This window comes from Prionailurus bengalensis, chromosome D1 (genome assembly GCF_016509475.1).
Source record: "Prionailurus bengalensis isolate Pbe53 chromosome D1, Fcat_Pben_1.1_paternal_pri, whole genome shotgun sequence".
In the NCBI taxonomy this organism is placed as follows: domain Eukaryota; kingdom Metazoa; phylum Chordata; class Mammalia; order Carnivora; family Felidae; genus Prionailurus; species Prionailurus bengalensis.
In genome coordinates, this window is record NC_057346.1 from 59,588,124 (window position 1) to 59,601,655 (window position 13,532).

Here is a 13,532-nt window from a genome sequence, read left to right on the forward strand (position 1 = left end):
ACATATCTGATAAAGGACTAGTATCAAAAATATACAAAGAATCCTTAAAACTCAACAATAAGAGAACAAACAACCTAATTTCAAAACAGGCAGTAGATCCTGGCCCCAGACCCCCTCCCTGTCCTGGAAGCCTGGGGAAGTGGCTGGCCTTGGGAGGAGCTGTGGAGGTATCACCTCTTTCTGCTGTTTTACCCCACCTCCCCAGAGGGCCTGGTGGCTACCCACCTGTCTCTGCCCCCCTGGGATGTCTCACCCAGACTCTGACATTTCTGCAATCCAGAGAAACGCTAAATAAAGCAATATGTGTTTAAGAAACAAGGAAGGAAGGGAGGGAAGGAGGGAAAAGAAAAGAGAACCGGACTTCAAGCTGTATTACAAAGCTATAATCATCAAGACAGTATGGTACTGGCACAAGAACAGACACTAAGATCAATGGAACAGAATAGAGAACCCAAAAATGGACCCACAAACATATGGCCAACTAATCTTTGACAAAGCAGGAAAGAATATCCAATGGAATAAAGACAGTCTCTTCAGCAAGTGGTGCTGGGAAAACTGGACAGCGACATACAGAAAAATAAACCTGGACCACTTCCTTACACCATACACAAAAATAAACTCAAAATGGATGAAAGACCTAAATGTAAGACAGGAAGCCATCAAAATCCTCGAGGAGAAAACAGGCAAAAGCCTCTTTGACCTTGGCCGCAGCAACTTCTTACTCAACACGTCTCGAGAGGCAAGGGAAACAAAAGCAAAAATGAACTATTGGGACTTCATCAAAATAAAAAACTTCTGCAAAGTGAAGGAAACAATCAGCAAAACTGAAAGGCAACCGATGGAATGGGAAAAGATATTTGCAAGGTACATATCAGAAAAGGGTTAGTATCCAAAATCTATAAAGAACTTACCAAACTCAGCTCCAAAAAAACACAAATAATCCATTGAAGAAATTGGCAAAAGACATAAATAGACACTCTCCAAAGAAGACATCCAGATGGCCAACCAACACATGAAAAAATGCTCAACATCACTCATCATCAGGGAAATCCTAATCAAAACCACAATGAGATACCACCTCACACCTGTCAGAATGGCTAACATTAACAACTCAAGCAACAACAGATGTTGGCAAGGATGCAGAGAAAGAGGATCTCTTTTGCACTGCTGGTGGGAAAGTAAACTGGTGCAGCCACTCCTGGAAAACAGTATGGAGGTTCCTCAAAAAAATTAAAAATAGAACTACCCTGTGACCCAGCAATTGCACTACTAGGTATTTATCCAAGGGATACAGGTATGCAGTTTCAAAGGGGCACACGCACCCCAATGTTTATAGCAGCACTATCGACAATAACCAAAGGATGGAAAGAGCCCAGATGTCCATCAATTGATGAATGGATAAAGAAAATGTGGTACATATATACAATGGAGTATTATTCGGTAATCAGAGAGAATGAAATCTTGCCGCAACTATGTGGCTGGAACTAGAGGGTGTTATGCTAAGCAAAATTAGTCAAAGAAAGACATATATCATATGACTTCACTCGTATCAGGACTTTAAGATACAAAACAGATGGGGCGCCTGGGTGGCGCAGTCGGTTAAGCGTCCGACTTCAGCCAGGTCACCATCTCGCGGTCCGTGAGTTCGAGCCCCGCGTCAGGCTCTGGGCTGATGTCTCAGAGCCTGGAGCTTGTTTCCGATTCTGTGTCTCCCTCTCTCTCTGCCCCTCCCCCGTTCATGCTTTGTCTCTCTCTGTCCCAAAAATAAATAAACGTTGGGAAAAAAAATTAAAAAAAAAAGATACAAAACAGATGAACATAAGGGAAAGGAAGCAAAAATAATATAAAAACAGGGAGGGGGACAAAAACATAAGAGGCTCTTAAATATGGAGAACAAACAGAGGGTTATTGGAAGGGTTGTGGGAGGGGGGGTGGGGCTAAATGGGTAAGAGGAATTAAGGAATCTACTCCTGAAATCATTGTTGCACTATATGCTAACTAACTTGGATATGAGTTAAAAAAAAATTAAATAAAAATTTTTAAAAATGAAGAAAAAAGAAAAGAAAAGATTTGAACAGATGCCTTACTAAAAAAGATAGCAAATAAGCATACAAAAATATGCTCCTTATCATATGTTATTAGGGAGTTGGGGAATTGTAAACTAAAACAACAATGAGATACCACTACACACATCGTAGAGTGACTAAAACCAAAAACACTGAAAACACCAACTCACTAAGACATCTGGTTTTATCAGCATTTTGTCATGATTATAGTGGACTTGTGTGATATCCCTGTGATGTTAAGATGATCGAAGTGTCTATGGGACTAAATTGCGTCAAAATGATGAAGGTGTACTTCTGCCCTTGCCAGATTAAACAAAAATACCTTTGCCTTCTCTTTGCCTGCTGAAATAGAGAAAAACATTTGCAAGCTAACAACTTTATTACAGGTGGCTGAGTCTCTGTTGTTTTGCTCTAGTAAAGAAACCATATCTGGAGTCATCACCTCTCTTAACCTTTCAATAATTCACTGCCATTCTCCAAGCATCTTCTGACTATGCATAAGCCAGACAGGTGAGTTAAGAAGGTAAGTAACAGCAATCGCTACCTCTGAATTTTCAGATCTTTGATGGCTGCACTAGTCTTACGTTTCCCCCAGCAATACAGTATTATTTTTGGTTTATAATTTTCATAGGAAGGAAGTTGTAGGGCTTCCACTTCACCCTTTCAACCATAATAGCCATATTCCATGGATTAGAGACACATTCTGCCACTTGCTGAATATGCCTAGTCCAACTATACACTCTGGAGTTGGAAAAATCATGGGTTTAAAAATGGGTTTAAGGGGGCGCCTGGGTGGCGCAGTCGGTTAAGCGTCCGACTTCAGCCAGGTCACGATCTCGCGGTCCGGGAGTTCGAGCCCCGCGTCAGGCTCTGGGCTGATGGCTCAGAGCCTGGAGCCTGTTTCCGATTCTGTGTTTCCCTCTCTCTCTGCCCCTCCCCCGTTCATGCTCTGTCTCTCTCTGTCCCAAAAATAAAATAAACGTTGAGAAAAAAAAAAAATTTTTAAAAATGGGTTTAAGGACTAGACTGACAGTGAGGTAGATGACAATCAAAAGTCAATCTATCACTTGACTCCATAAGCCTCCACTCTTGAGTGGTGGATCACTGTGCCAACTACAGCTCCAATTTGCATTAGAGCCGGTGTCAACAATACCTAAGGGCACAGTTACTCTTAGTTTCCTAGGGATGCCATAACAAAGTACTACAGACTGGGTGACTTAAAACAACAGAGATTTATTCTCTCACAGTTCTGGAGGACAGAAGTTCAAAGGTGTTGGCAGAGTTGGTTCCCTCTGGAGACTCTGAGGGAGAATCCATTACATGCCTCTCTCCTAACTTCTCCTGGTTTCCAGCAATTCTTGGCTTGTAGATGCATCTCTCCAGCCTCTGCCTCCATCCTCACATAGTGTTCTTTCTGTGTGTCTGTATGTCCAAATGTCTTTTTATAAGGACATCAGTCATTGGATTAGGGCCCACACTAATCTAGTATGACCTCACCTTAACTTGATTACATCTGCAAAGAACCCATTTCCAAATAAGGCCACCTATTCCACAGGTATTTAGGGCAAGGACTTCGACATATCTTTTTGGAGGATGCAATTCAACTCATAAGTTATCCTGAGAAATGACTAGAATTCCCACTGGGGAAGCCTATAAGGAATATATAGACAGATCTTTATACAACTTCCTTAAGTGTACTTGTCTTCACTTCATTCAAGGAACTAATCCAGGCCTGAAAATTGGGTGGGAGACCATAACTCTTTATCTTAAGTTGGCCTTCTGTTCACAGATTCCAAAGGATTCTTGGTTTTATGAATCAGTTAACACCTTAGTGAAATGCCCATATTCTTTAGTCCCATCTGCAGTGTCTTCCCCCAACATCCCTGGCCTACAGAAAACAGTTACTATGCATTTTCCAAAGATGTTATTACTCTCTCACAAATATGTTTCTCAGTGCCTTAGTGAAGAGAATGTCATCTGGACCCTCTCAGGGGTTGGAATTGGTTGTAGATGAATCACGCTTTCCTAGAAGGAAAGATTTATAAACCAACATTCCCATCTCCCTAAGTGTTTGGATTCTTTCTTCTACATTATAACAAAGGATTCTTGGCATCTCAATTTCATTTAACTTCATCAATGAATCCAGGTTTCAGTCAACCAACTCAAAAAAAAAAGCAATAAAGTCCACTGTACACCCACAAGGATGGATAAGATTTAAAAGACTATTTGTGGGGTGACTGGGTCGCTCAGTCAGTTGAGCATCCAACTTTGACTCAGGCCATGATCTCACAGTTCAAGAGTTTGAGCCCCTTATCAGGTTCTCAGCTGTCAGCGTGGAGCCCACTTCAGATCCTTTGCCCCTCTCTCTCTGCCCCTTCCTGCTCATGTGCACTTGCTGTCTCTCTCTCTCAGAAATAAATAAACATTAAAAAAAAAATACTACTTGACAATGAAAAAGGTTGTGGAGCAACCAGAATTCACATACATATTGGTGGGAGTATAAAATGGAATAACTACTTTAGGAAAAGTTCTTGTAGTTTCTTATAAAACTAAGCATACATCTACTCTATGACCCAACAATTCCATTTCAACAGAAATGAAAACATACATCCACCAAAAAAACTTGTACATAAATGCTCATAGCATCACTACTCATACTAAGACAAAATTAGAAATAGTCCATATGTCCATCAAAAGAGAATGGCTAAGCAAACTGCATATTAGATTAGTTTTATGTTACTGTGTAACAAATAATCTAAAGCTTAGCAGCTTAAAATAACATTCAGTCATTAGCTCACAATTCTGTAAGCCAGAGTGGTATCTCAGAGTTGGGCACAGTACTCATCTGCTAAGGATCTCAGAGTATCAGCCAGGATGCATTCCTTTCTGGGGGCTCTGAGGAAGAATCCACTCCCAAGTTAATTCAGGTTCTTAGCAGAATTCAATTCCTTGTAGTTGTAGGACTGAGGTCCTCTTTTCTTATTGACTTTCAGCTGGAAGTCACTCTCAGCTCCTAGAAGTCACCCACATTCTTTACCATGTGGCTCCTCCATTTGACGATAAAGAATCTTCCTCCTGTTGAGTGATGCTTCAAATCTCTCTGACTTCACTGTTTCTGACCTTCTGACCCAAATATAAAGGGCTCATTGTTATTAGATAAGATCTACCCATTTTCTCTGGCTCTCCTTATGTGCTTGCCCTGATGGAGAGGCAAGGAACTGAGGGCAACCTCTGGCTACCATCTGGTAAGGACTGAGCCCTCAGTCCAACAGCCCTGGGTGAATAGAGTCCTGGCAACAACCATGTGAGTGAACTTAGGAAGCAATCTTTCCTAAGTCAGGGCTTAATTTGAGACTACAGACTTGGCACATTGACTGCCATCTTGTGAAAGGCCCTGAAGCAGAACACCCAGGTAAGCCACATCCAGATTCCTGATCCACAGAAATTATGAGATAATAAATGTGTATTGCTTTAAGCTAATAAGTTTGGGGGTTATTTGTTATGCAGCAATGGATAATATCCATTCTCTCCTTATTCCTCAGCAACGCAGACTCTATTTTGGGCTGGGGAATACTAATATGCTCAGTTAAAATCTTGCCTTTCCTAGTCCCCCATTAAGTTTGATGTGACTATATAACTAAGTTCAGACAAAAAAGAAAAAGTAGATGTGTTGCATGGAACTTCCAGAAGGTTCCTTATAGGGAGATGTCTCACTGAGTGATGCACTTTTTCTTTTCCTTCTTCCTCATTCTTGATGCCTAGAATGGAACTCTAGGACATGAAATAAACATGAAGTTAGAAACCACATTCTAGGGGCGCCTGGGTGGCGCAGTCAGTTAAGCGTCTGACTTCAGCCAGGTCACGATCTCGCGGTCCGTGAGTTCGAGCCCCGCGTCAGGCTCTGGGCTGATGGCTCAGAGCCTGGAGCCTGTTTCCAATTCTGTGTCTCCCTCTCTCTCTGTCCCTCCCCCGTTCATGCTCTGTCTCTCTCTGTCCCAAAAATAAATAAACGTTGAAAAAAATTAAAAAAAAAAAAAAAAAAAGAAACCACATTCTAGGAAACAGAAAGAAGGAAGGAATAGGAGTCCTTGATGCCCATGAAGCAGCCACACAAGCACTGGACTCCTTACTTACAGTCTTACCTTAAGTGAGGAAGAAATAATCTATTACTTTTTTTTTTTACAGTATTGTTATTTTGGATTTTTTCTTATGTGCACCCAACCTAACCCTAACTCATAGAGGGCTCATGGCTTTTGTAGCCATCCGGATCCTTTCATCACCACCATGCTGTCTGCATCACTTCTTTCAAGCCATTCTCTCACATAGGAGCAAACTTCCTCACAATCCTTCAATTCCTCATTCCCTTCATACTGATCCCTAACAGCCCCCCGTTATGCTCTTTATGGCCACTTCATTCCAGGTGGCCACTCGTAATACATTGATGAACTATTTTTGCCGTTGAATGACACTCTATCTCTGGATTTTCACTGCCTTTGGTCACAACCAGGCATCAAAATTATTCCAAGATTCCAATAGTTTTGAGACCCTGATGCCCTCAGCCAGTCTAGTACGAATTTCTGTATCAGTCAGAGTCATTAGTTACAAGCAACAGAAATGAACTCCATCTTATTTAAGCAAAAAATATATATATTAGTATATTACATTTATAAAATATATTAGATATATTAAAGAATTACTGGAATGCCTGGAGGACTAAATACAGAACCATAGATCTAGAAATACTGCCCTAAATTAAGCTGCATTGTTTTCTCCATGAAGACAGCCCTGCCACCACTGTCCCTTGCACAGCTGATGTGGTTGGTGCCAAACCCTCAATGCTGCCAAAAACAAGCTCTGTAGGGGCCCTCCTGCACCTAGAACTAGACCTTGTCACAACCCCTTGCCCCTGTAGAGGATTCTTATGGTCCCTGTGTCCTCACTACTACAGATTCCTTAACTTAGTCTGTGATGAGTGTACATGATTGGCTGAGACTAGGTCAAGTGTCTGCATCTTGGTTGTAAGGGAAGTTTAGAAAGCAAGTATCTGACATCTGTTAGGTGGGGAATTCCCCTAACTTAGAAAGTGGTTTCAGATGCTAGATAACAAAAAAAGAATAATGAATGTCAACTCTTTCCTGCTGTCAGGCCAGAGTGCCAAGAAGGACTGGGAGAATCACACTTTTCTGATTCCTCTGGATTTTCCCAATTATCTCCATTTCACCTGTTACACATTTATTATTTCCTAATCAATACATTCATTCACCTTAGGATGTGGCAGAAAACTTGACTATGAACAATCTGCCAATCACATGATTATACTCTTGTTGCAGCCTTAGATTGCTGCCCACAAACAGACATATCCTTACCAAAGTTACAAATTGTCATGCTGTTCCTCATCTGCTTGTACCCTCTTGACCCACCTTCCTGAGGTTGCAAATGTAGACAGTATACACCAATATTTTACCATTTTTCTACTTAATCCTCTGAAATTGAAACCTCAGGGCAAGGGGGAAAACTGAGGTCAAGTTCTGAGAGACAACATGCAGTAGTTTTTCCAGCTACTTTATTATCACCTAACAAGGTCATCTCATTTCTAGGGTCAGGATGGAGAGATTCTGACTACATTTCACCTGATATCAACAAGGCCAGTTCCATATTTTAGGGTCTGCTCTTTGCATCACTATGTGCTTAATTCAACTTGAACTAGATTAAATGTAAAGAAGAATGTGTTGGGTGGGGGGCGCCTAGGTAGCTCAGTTGGCTGAGTGTCTGTTGATTTCGGCTCAGGTCATGATCGCCCATGGTTGTGACATCAAGCCTGTATCAGGCTGTGCACTGACAGTATGGAGCCTGCTTGGGATTCTCTCTCCCTCTCTCTCTTCCCCTTCCCCACTTGTGCTCACTCTCTCTCTCAAAATAAATAAATAAACTTAAAAAAAAAAAAGAAGCATGTACTGGATAACAAAATTCAGTGGAGGGCTGAACAACTAATTTGCAAAAAGAGTAAAGATGTCTCAGGAATAACTGGAATGAGGCTCCTAAATTCTAAGTCTCTATATCTTTTGCCTCAACTTCTTATTTATTCTTTCTACACTACAGACCATATTCTTTCTCTTTGTTATAGGGAAAATGGCTGCAAACAGTTCCTGAGATTTATATTTACAGCTTTTGCCATCCAAAAGAGAAGGTCTTGTTTCTCAATTCAATTAAGAAGAAATGATGAGGAGCACATGGGTGGCTTGGTTGGTTAAGTGTCTGACTCTTTGTTTTGGCTCAGGTCATGATCTCATGGTTCATGAGTTTGAATCCCGCATCAGGCTCTGCACTAACAGCAGGGAGCCTGCTTGGGATTCTCTGTCTCCTTGCTATCTGCCCCTCCCCCACTCGTGCTGTCTCTGTCTCTCTCCAAAATAAAATAAAAATTAAAAAACAAAAAGAAGAAATGATGGGAAAGGGTTTATTGACCCATCTTTGGACAAGTATCCACACCTGGACCAATTATGGCTGAGGGTAGGATTGTATAAGAGCAATGATTCCCTAGGTAGCCATGTGGATGGAGGAGACAGTTCCCAAGAGAGGAGTTGTGCTAGGATGACCACACCATAGATGTCCACTATGGCAGTCCTTATGCTGTTTCCTTCCCATGCACAAAAACTTGGATAAGCTTGTCAATATAAGGCATAGTTGTTAGGATCAAACCTTTTTTTCTTCTTCCCTTTTTAAATGTTTATTTTTGAGAGAGAGAGAGATTGGCAGAGAGGGAGAGGAGGAATTCCAAGCAGGCTCCATGCTGTTAGCACAGAGACTAACATAGGGCCCAAACCCACAAACCATGAGATCATGACCTGAGCTGAAACCAAGAGTCAGTTGCTCAACTGACTGATCCACCCAGGAGCCCCTTCTTCCTTTTTTAAGAGTCCACTCACGGGGCGCCTGGGTGGCACAGTCGGTTAAGCGTCCGACTTCAGCCAGGTCACGATCTCGCGGTCCGTGAGTTCGAGCCCCGCGTCAGGCTCTGGGCTGATGGCTCAGAGCCTGGAACCTGTTTCCGATTCTGTGTCTTCCTCTCCCTCTGCCCCTCCCCCATTCATGCTCTGTCTCTCTCCCAAAAATAAATAAAAACGTTGAAAAAAATTAAAAAAAAAAAGAGTCCACTCACCTCACCATCTATGTACCATTCTCTTGTCCAGACAACTAAAACATTCTAAGGAGAACTTCCCCATAGATAAGAACCCATGTACCCCATCAGACTAGGAGATTCTTAAAGAAAGCATCCAGGGTTAATTTATTCTCATGTGTCTAGTACCCCATGAAATGCTATCATGGATCAGACCCTAAAAATATTTGTAGAATTGGGTTAAGATCTTTCCTCATTCTTCAGAGATCCTTGATGGTTGAACATTTGGGGACCTGGAAAGAAGAGGCCTAATGCTAGAAGCTAAAAACTAATGCTAAAAGCTAAATAGGTGGGGTGCCTGGGTGGCTCAGTCGGTTGAGTGTCTGACTTCGACTCAGGTCATGATCTTGCACTCTGTGAGTTCGAGCCCCGCGTTGGGCTCTGTGCTGACAGCTCGGAGCCTGGAGCCTGCTTCAGATTCTGTGTCTCCCTCTCTCTCTGTCCCTTCCCCACTCATGCTTTGTCTTTCTCTCTCTCTCTCTCTCTCAAAAATAAATAAACATTAAAATTAAAAAACAAAACAAAACAAAAAAGTAGAAATTGGTAGTATACTGGGTAGCCTAAGGTACTAGTGGGAAGAAAAGAATGGTCAACAAGGTTGTCCCCTTAATAGATGAACAAGAGACTATAGGTTCTAATAGACATGTTGGGAGGATACACAGTTAGTGTGTTTGCTTCCAACACTCCCTGGAGCAGAGAGTCACAGCAGGAGAGAATAGGGATTTGGAAAAAGGATGCTTGTGGATTTTGTTACCCAATACATTCTTCTTTATGTTTAATCTACTTCAAGTTGGATTTCTGTCACTTCCAAAGGATGCTTCATAGATAAATGGGTGGGGAGGAGTTCTAAGGTCCTCATGCAGGACCTGACAGTGTGTTAACTTTTCACTGATAGATAAACTCTCTTCCTTTTTAGAAGTTAGACATGGATGTCTGATCAAGCTTTGCTTCCAGTCATGATTGGACAATGATGACACTGAGGACGTTGCTTCAGAGGGCAAGAAGATAAATTTCCATGGTAGGGAAGAGCCACTGCTCCATTTTCTTTCCATAGGAGAGAAGGACTGGTGAGGGGTACCCTGGATTAATAAGTCAGCTTGGCAGCCACATTCTGAGCCTAGGCAAGCCTGACCTCAGAGGCTACTCATAGAAGTTGGAATAAGGTGGTGGTACCTGGGAATTCCCAGGCTATCATTCTCCAAGTGACCACAGGCAAAAAAAGTTCTCCAGAACATGGGTCCTTCCTCATCCATTTTCAGGGCTCTTCCGCTATCCAGGGTCACAGAGTAAGTTAGTTGTCAGAGCAGAAGAAAAAAAGTCTCTCCCTACATTCCTTTTTCATGCTGCTCCCTCTGTGGGGGATTCCTCCCATCCTGACACACTTCACTGTGTGGAAGTGACTCTACAAGACCACTCCTTGGACTTCTGTCTCTTCATCTGTAAAAATTAAGAGGTCAGTCTGGGTAACTGCTGAGCCCTGATTTCTTCTGAAATCTTAAGGATAGAGGTGATGCTATGGTGCAATGATAGGAGTTTTTGTCCAGATTATATACCCAGGTATGAGGTGTAACAAGCCAGAGAAGCCTGACCAGAGTGTGGTCTGGGTCTCTGAGTCACACAGGGCTGAATCAGTTGGTGAGAGGGAGAAGGAAGTGTGCATATGGACAGTGGTGGTGGCAACAGCAGCGGTGGTGGTAGCTAACTTACTTAATGTTTACTATGTGCTAGGTACTATTCAAACATTTTATATATTTTAATTCACCTAATCATTAAAATCAACCAGTTTATGCAGCCACTCTGGAAAACAGTGTGGAGGTTCCTCAAAAAATTAAAAATAGATCTACCTTATGACCCAGCAATAGCACTGCTAGGAATTTACCCAAGGGATACAGGAGTGCTGATGCAGAGGGGCACTTGTACCCCAATGTTTATAGCAGCACTTTCAACAATAGCCAAATTATGGAAAGAGCCTAAATGTCCATCAACTGATGAATGCATGAAGAAATTGTGGTTTATATACACAATGGAATACTACGTGGCAATGAGAATGAAATATGGCCTTTTGTAGCAACGTGGATGGAACTGGAGAGTGTTATGCTAAGTGAAATAAGTCAGGCAGAGAAAGACAGATACCATGTTTTCACTCTTATGTGGATCCTGAGAAACTTAACAGAAGACCATGGGGGAAGGGAAGGGAAAAAAAAGTTAGGGAGGGAGGCAAACCATAAAAGACTGTTAAAAACAGAATAAACTGAGGGTTGATGGGGGTGGGAGGGAGGGGAAAGTGGCTGATGGGCATTGAGGAGGGCACCTGTTGGGATGAGCACTGGGTGTTGTATGGAAATCAATTTGACAATAAATTTCATATTAAAAAAAATCAACCAGTTTACAGGTGAGAAAACTGAGGTATAGAGAGGTTGAATGACTTACCTTAAGTCATAAGCTTGTAAGTGGCAGAGCTAAAACCAGCTATCAGGCTCCAGAATCTGTCATTACTCATGGAAGTGAAGACATTATGCTCAGCAAGAAGGCATCACAGCAAGACTGCTGCAACACTATTTTGTGCTAGAGCATCTTTTTTTATTCCCCCAGGAATGCATGCATATGTGGGAGGGAGTTTTAGTCAGGACAAGCTCCCCACATCAGCTCTCAACCACTAGCCTCTTGAGCGTGAGGTCTTTGCAGAGTCCAGCCCACTCTGTTTCTTTCTTCTTTTATGAAGAGTTCTCGGGAAGCCCCCTTTCCTGCCCCCATATCACTTACACACCACCACCACCACCACCACCACCACCACACCACGCAGCCTAGCCTCCAAAGTCCCCTTATTTCCACCATCTGGAAGACCTGAATCCAGTAGTCGACAGGATTCAAAGCATTTGCGGGGGCGGGGGGGGGGGGGGGGGGGGGGAGGCTATGTCTGTTTCTTTGCCAATCAGCAGGATGCAAATGGCTGCCTGCTGAGAAAAGAACCTCCAAGTCCACAGCCCTGAGTCATGGGAAGGTCAGCTTCTGCCCTGCTAACTGTGCAACATGCACATTACAATAAAATTTCTAATCACCACTGCGATATTTGATTACCTATAAAGGTGTCAAGCACTCAGAGATTATATTGGTCAGAACTTTTGACTGCAGGTATCAGAAGCCCAACTTAAAGTAGGTGTAGACAGAGAGGAGACTTTATTGGCTCAATGACCAAACCCAAGCTGTAGAAATGATAGGGATGGATCATGGTCTCTGAGAAAACTGGAACCAGAAGCTCTTTGCCTCTCCTCAGATCTCTATTTGTCCCTGCCTACAAGCTTCAATTGTTCCTTTGCTTCAGCTTTGTCATTGGAGAAGGGATCAGGCACCCTGCAAATTCCTCAGATGAGGGAGAACTTTCTCGCAGGCAGAAGGGTGGCTCAGCAGAAGGAAGTTTCCTGTCCCTGCGGAATGAGGGTATGAAAAGGGGAGGATGATCCCTTTCCAGTGAGTGGAGAGTAAGAATCAGGGGATGAGGATTCCTTCCCCAGAAATAAGGGCGGGATTCCCCAACACAAAGATTCCAGCTTAGCTTTCATTAACTCAACAGGCAGACATGAGAAGACCTGTGATGTACAGAATCATGAGCTCGACAGTGGTAGAACTGGGAGGTAACAGTTCTGTCCTGAGACGTTGCACTTTATTGTGAATATTGGTGACATGAGTAACCAAAAGAGAGGGAGGTACTATGGGACACTCAACATAGTCTAGGAGTATCACAGAGGGCTTCCAGGAAACAATAATGTCCAAGTTGAGACCAGATGGATAAACAAGAACCCACCAGGTTTGGGTGTTTTGGGGAGGTAAGGGGGAGTTGGATGGGGGAGGGGGTAGTGGAATGAACATTCCAGCTAGAGAGAACAGTATGAACTAAAAGATCAATGTGTGAGGGCTTCAAAGAAAGCCAAGGTGAGGTAGAGGTAGAGGTAGGCTGGAGCACTGGTACAGAGGACACTGTGACCAGAATGAGGGCTTGGATTTGATCATGAGGGCAATGGAGAGCCACAATAGGTCTAAGGAGAGCACCTCTGATTTCTCAATTCTGAGATCCCTTGGACTTCCTGTGGAGGATGTGTCTGTCACAGGTGAGCAGTACGCTTCACACACCAGTGGGGAGGACTTTTGAAGCAATTTTGCTGCCAGTTTTAGAAGTTTATATCTAAAAACTAATTAGACAAAACACTTCAAAAAAAAAAAAAAAACACCCTGTGGCATGGAGCAGTTACAAAAATTGGAGATAGGTGGTCCTTTGTGAAGCAAAGAACTGG